The 6,147-nt window shown below is 28.5% G+C and overlaps 1 long non-coding RNA gene across 1 annotated transcript; it reads right to left on the reverse strand.

Annotated features, from left to right (window-relative positions):
• Positions 1–4,065: 4,065 nt before the first annotated feature.
• On the reverse strand, positions 4,066–5,500 carry LOC127732419 (uncharacterized). The gene is made up of 3 exons (XR_007996246.1): positions 5,456–5,500; positions 4,807–4,907; positions 4,066–4,223 (listed from the first exon to the last, which is right to left on the reverse strand). It is a non-coding gene; the product is annotated as an uncharacterized LOC127732419 (long non-coding RNA).
• Positions 5,501–6,147: the final 647 nt, after the last annotated feature.

The raw sequence follows: 6,147 nt of genomic DNA on the forward strand, positions 1-6,147 counted from the left end.
CGTACCGTTTATACAACTTAATGTACTAAAGTAGAATGCTGCACACCAGTTGTCATCAAATCATGTAACACTGTTTGAGCTGGAACAGTATTTCCTTCCAGGAAGCAATAGATTATTGGTAAATAAATACTCGTAATCCTATGCAGTGTCGACAGAAAACCCTGACTGGTGATGATTGTGGCGGACAAAGAACATTTTCAGACCGGACAAATGTGTTTCCAAATCCTCCAGTGGTATACTTTGAGGTAGACATTTGTCCTCTAGGTAGACTTCCAAATACTGTTGACATAAACAACACCAGTTATTCGCTATACTGTATCACGTATGGAAATGGCACACATTTCACTGGGTCTCTTAATATTCCAGATATTGGTTGCCAGTTCTATAATGGACTAGATGTTTATCACACTAGCGGACCTGGTTTAAAAACAGTTATCACTCAAAATCCTACTCCGAACTATAGAAGAAACTGTTGACTGTATGTCCGTTGTTTGTCTACTTAATTATAGATATCAAAACTTAACAACGACTTGTCTCTTTGTCACTTATCTATTTAAAAATCCACAACATGCAGCGAGCTTTGAATACCCCTGACGACACAAAAAATCATGAACTCCCACAAACAAAATGTGATCTCAGATGCTCCGGAAGGTTAAGCATATCCTGCTACACATGGACATATAGGAAAACCTGTATTTATAGCTTAAAAGTGTTTGACATATATATGGAAAAATAAAAAGGCAGGAGAGAGATTACAACTAAAAAAATCAAATGATAGCTCCCCAAGGTTTTCCAAAGAAATATTATTGGCGGACAAGAAGATTTTTCGATGATGTTATTTCTAGGCTCATAATACTTGCCATCTTTCAAAAAAATCTTTAAATAAATGTTCACACACTCAAAAAAAAATTTACTTAAAATTACTAAAAATAAAAAAAATTATTACTTATTTCAAGTAATATTTTAGTAAAAAAGTTTGTCACACCAGTGATCACATTAAGTAATAACAAATAATTCCAAGTAATTTTAAGTAAATCATAATTACTTATAGCGATTACTTGTGTTATCAATTACTGAGTAAAAGTAAATGAGTCAATCAGTAAAAGCATTACTAAGTAATTGAATATTTAAGTAAGATTTTTACTAATAAAACATGGTAATTCATTTACTAAGTAAATATTTCTGTGGTAAAAATTACAAACAGTTTTTTTACTTAGTAAAATTAATTGTCACACTAGTGATCATGGTGATCGAGATAAGTAAATTATAGTAATTTTAAGTAATTTGTTTACTTATTTTAAGTAAGTAGTTTAGTAATTGAAAGTAATTATTTTAGTAATTTTAAGTAATCAGTTAATAATAAGTAATTCTAAGTAATAAATTTACTTTTCTTTTACTTAGAAATATCATTACTAAGAACTGAAATTAGGTAATTTATTTTATTACTGAATCTTTTACTTAGTATTATCAAGTAATTAATTGATTGAGATTACTTATCTTCATCAATGTTTATCAGTAGTATAAATAACTTACTAATTCAATTGCTTAAATATAAATATGAAAAAGGACACAATAAATATACATGTATATGTAATACATGAAGTAAGACACTTTTTGAAAATTGAAATAATTTACAACTATAACACAAACATATTTCCAATTTTTTTATTTAAGCTACTATTTTTTACAAGTTTCAAACTGTTTTTAATAAAACACTCAAGTATTCACTTTTCTACAATAAATGGACTCATTCAAAATGATGACATGCAGATATATATAATACAAAAACATTATAATTTAGAAGGATTTTACTTTAAAGGACATATTTATCAACTTATTTCTGCCTATATATGTTGTATTTACCATGTGCATGGATGAACTAGTCTGCATTTTATTAAACTATATTTCATATTTATAAATTAGCAGTGAATAAAAATTTAGTTTACAATTCTATGCCCATCTATAGATAGTCATCAACTTATTTATATCTTTTATAGCCTGTCATTATAGCAATGAATGCTATATCCAGGAATACCAGTAAAAAATAACTTCATGGAAACCTGTGACTTGTGAAATCTAAATGACAAAACAACAAAAATGTAAAATATGTGTACATATATATATAAATTTCAGTTTCAATCAAATTTCAAAGTCAATAAGTATGCATGCATGTATAATTTGACTGTGATAATACATGATCAATACAAGCTGGTATATACACCTAAAGATACTATTCAAAAAGTACATGGTCCCATTGAAATTTACCATGCTATACATTTGTATATTATATACAAGCACAAGACTCATATCTTATGAAATATTTTTTTCAACAAGAAAAATCAAAACAACAGTATATGTTAAAAGATTTGCACATGTTACTATACTATCACCTACATGCATGCAAACATGACATATATACTTTTTACTTATTTTCCCAAGAAAGAACTGCAGCATGGAAATTTCTATGTGAAAAATTTGAAGAAGGAAGACTAATTGATGTGAACTGAATTTGTTAAAAAAACAAACCAAAATGTATTCTATAAAATAAACTTTAAAGAACTGAAATAAAGGCATAAATACATGAAATATGAAGCACAAATCATGTATATTTTTATCTCTCACTTAAAAAAATATACCTCTTTTCTTTTCTTTAAAACAAAGACACTTGCTCTCACAATATTATTTTTGAGAAGAAAATAAAAATCTCTCATCGCTCCTCTTTATCAAGAGTAGGTGTCTGAAAAACAAAGAATGTATTTGGTATAGCCCTTCAAAATACTCTTTGTATCTTGTACATAAAACCCTTGCCTAATCAAATTGCAACTCAATGCAACATTTAAAAAATGTTCATAATACTAAGTCAACACAAAAAGTTGCAACCTAACATTATACAAAAACAAGAATGTTTCCAAAGTATCCACAGATGCCACATCAGCACTTTCAATTTCTATGTTCAGTGAAAATGTGGTAAAACTCTAATTTGCCATTAAAATTAGAAAGATCATATCATATACTAGTATAGGGAACATGTGTACTAAGTTTTAAGTTGATTTGACTTCAATTTTATCAAAAACTACCTCAACTAAAACTTTAACCTGAAGCGGGACAGCTATAACAGTCAGACACATAGACCAGAAAACATAATGCCCATAAATGGGCATAAACAAAAATAACAAATGGTATTTGCAACTTATAAAATATAAATTCAATATCAAATAAAACCATTCTAATACAGGTAAAACTATGATTAAATTTTACATATGTTTATAACATACAGAATAAAATCTGATTGTAAATGCTATCTATTTAAATTTACTTTGATATAAGGTTATATGGTGGTTTGCAGCCTAAAAGGAGGTCATTTTGATATATAAAATTGGGTCTTGTCTAAAATAAGTACAAATGCAGATGCATTTTTACAAGCCAATGCCGAAAGTACATTGTATTATTAATTGTTACTTTTGCCCAGCACTTTTTAAAATCTGGATATTATTTTTAGTATGTTATAAATAAAAATAATAATTTGGGTCATATCTATTACATGAATTTAACAGCTCATGTATAGTAGTAATAAAAAATATATATTTTTACATGCTTCAAGCAGAAAAGAAAATGAAAAATTGAATTATGTTGCATAAAAGTAAGTTATTTGGATAAATAACATCTGCTTAATTGTTTATTTAAGAATTATATTTTCAAGGTCACAGATGCAACAGATTATTTGGAGATTTTAATTTTAAAAACGCAAAGGACAGTGTGTTACTATTTCTGTATCTTTTAAATATTATAAACTAATTAATAAATCTGTTATCCCAAAATATGAAAAATTATGTTGTACACCTACAAATAAAACAAGTCAGTCTCATAGTTAAACATCAATGTTCATTTCATGCAAATAAATCAACTTCTTTCAAAACGAAGTTTTCGAAAATTTCATTTGCCTTGTTAAATTCACTTTTGTCTTTGCTGTGAACTTCATCCAGTAGGACTTGTCCTTGTATGTACAGCAGAGCCGCGCTGCATTTTGAAGGGTATGGCAACATTGCCATGTAATATATACCCATCAATGCCAGCACTGCATTAACTGCTGATGAGGCCTTTTTAATCATAGACTGTTTAATCATAACGGTTATGATTTCTTGGTCTCCATGTCGTTGGTACATTATCCATGGTGATGTGGAGTTCTTATGCTTAGCAGCTATTTCTTGCCACATCTCGTCTTTCTGGAAAAGAAAGTGTAAATTATTTTTCAGTCATCTTTCGTAAGAACTGAATGATAATTTGGTACAGAAATTCTTATCAGTTTCAAAATATCAATGGAAGTTGAGTTAAAGTCTTAAAGGATTGTATGTATACTTTTTTAAATCACCTCGCACTTTCATGACTGGACTCTAGTATACTACAACAGATTGTTATATATTCTGACCAGTTCAATGTACAGTTTGGTTTGATACAACAAATTGCAATTAGGTCAAATTGTTTTTAATAAACTGCATTACCTGGAGAGCAACACTTACAACCAAGTCACAGTAACATAAAATATTCAAACTATCTAATTAAGACATGCAGGTTCAAAAATAATAATAACATTGCAAAATGCTTTGTATTGTTATCATTGAATCATAATATAATCATAAGGTTTGATGTTCTTTGGTCATTCAAATGAAATGTTTTCTAACAAAAATGAATTTTGTAACTAGATGCCTTTAAGAGAGTGTGCCCTTCAAGTTCTGCAAAATACACTCACTCTAGCAGGAAATAAAAACAAAACAATGAACAAATAAAAAATACAAATTCTGTACAAACCTTAACAATGTGTACTAGTTGTGGTACTGGCACACTTTTCCCCTTTTCTCTCTTGTCGAGAATCAAAGGCAGTTGGGCCATTGCCACAAGTATTTGCTGATCTATACAAACAAACAAAAAACGAGTATAAACATCATACATGTGATTTTTTTTATCAGTAACGTTTGTGTGAGTCAGCTCCCAAACTCCAGATCTTTTTTTGTGTTATTGAAGTGAAACCAGAAATACATATGTATTTTTATTTTGCTTAAGCATTTAAATGCAATGACTTTCCATAGCATAAACATTATCATGACTATTCACCTGACAAACACAAGGGTGCGTGCACACACAAGCATGTGGTGCTTTAAAACTGAAGTACACTGAAAAAAGTGAAGATTTTTGTGTCAAAATATAAACTGATACGTAATTTTGGGCAGGTCTAAAAACTGAAAATTAACCAAAAGCTGTGCATTTTTTCACTTAAATGATGTGAAGGTTCTTATTCATGCATGTCTTAGCTCTATATCTATTGTGATGAATAACTTATCTACAAAGTACATAATAAAAGTCTTGAATTAGATGTTCTAGTTAAAAATTGTTTAAAAAAAAGAAGTACAAAATGGTTCTAAATTGAACCCATCTTTTATTTAACAAAGATATATAATACCTTCTGATTTCAGTGCTGATCTAGGAACAGTGGTGAGGTTTTTTGAATATACCAAGTCCAATATCTCTGTAGACGTTCTTTTCAAATTTTTTTCAAGGAGTTTATGAGAAATTATATTTTCCTCCAAATTGATGGTTGCAAGAAGGTTGGTGATGAGCTACAAAGAAATTAAATAACAAAATAATGTAATTTATATCGTTTAAATATAGGAACACATGCAACATTATTTAAATAAAAACAAAGGTACAATCAGCACTGACCTGGGGTACTTCTTGTACAAGTAATTTTCATTTAATTGAAGAAGTAAATAATATATTTATCTCAGTAAATTTGTCTCATAAGGTTTGAATAACCTCCCCTTAATCTGCTCCTAAAAATTACTTGTAAAAGTATATATATTTTTTTTACAATCCTTAAAATTCTCAAGTTTTTGAATGTAAACAAATGCCTAAGACAATTTTTCACTATAGTTAGCTCATAATTTTTATTTCAGCTTTATGTTTCATCTCATTAATTCAACAAAAAAACTCATTGTGCAAAGATCTTAAGTAATTTAATTGTATAAGGAAGGTGTAAATGGTTTAACATTAAATTGATTGACCACTGTGTTTTATAATTTAATTATCATATTAAAGCATTCCTATAATAGATGTATGGTGTATTATATATGTGTATTCTGATATTACTCGAGT

The sequence above is a fragment of the Mytilus californianus genome, unplaced genomic scaffold, assembly GCF_021869535.1.
Source record: "Mytilus californianus isolate M0D057914Y unplaced genomic scaffold, xbMytCali1.0.p SCAF_24, whole genome shotgun sequence".
NCBI classification, from domain to species: domain Eukaryota; kingdom Metazoa; phylum Mollusca; class Bivalvia; order Mytilida; family Mytilidae; genus Mytilus; species Mytilus californianus.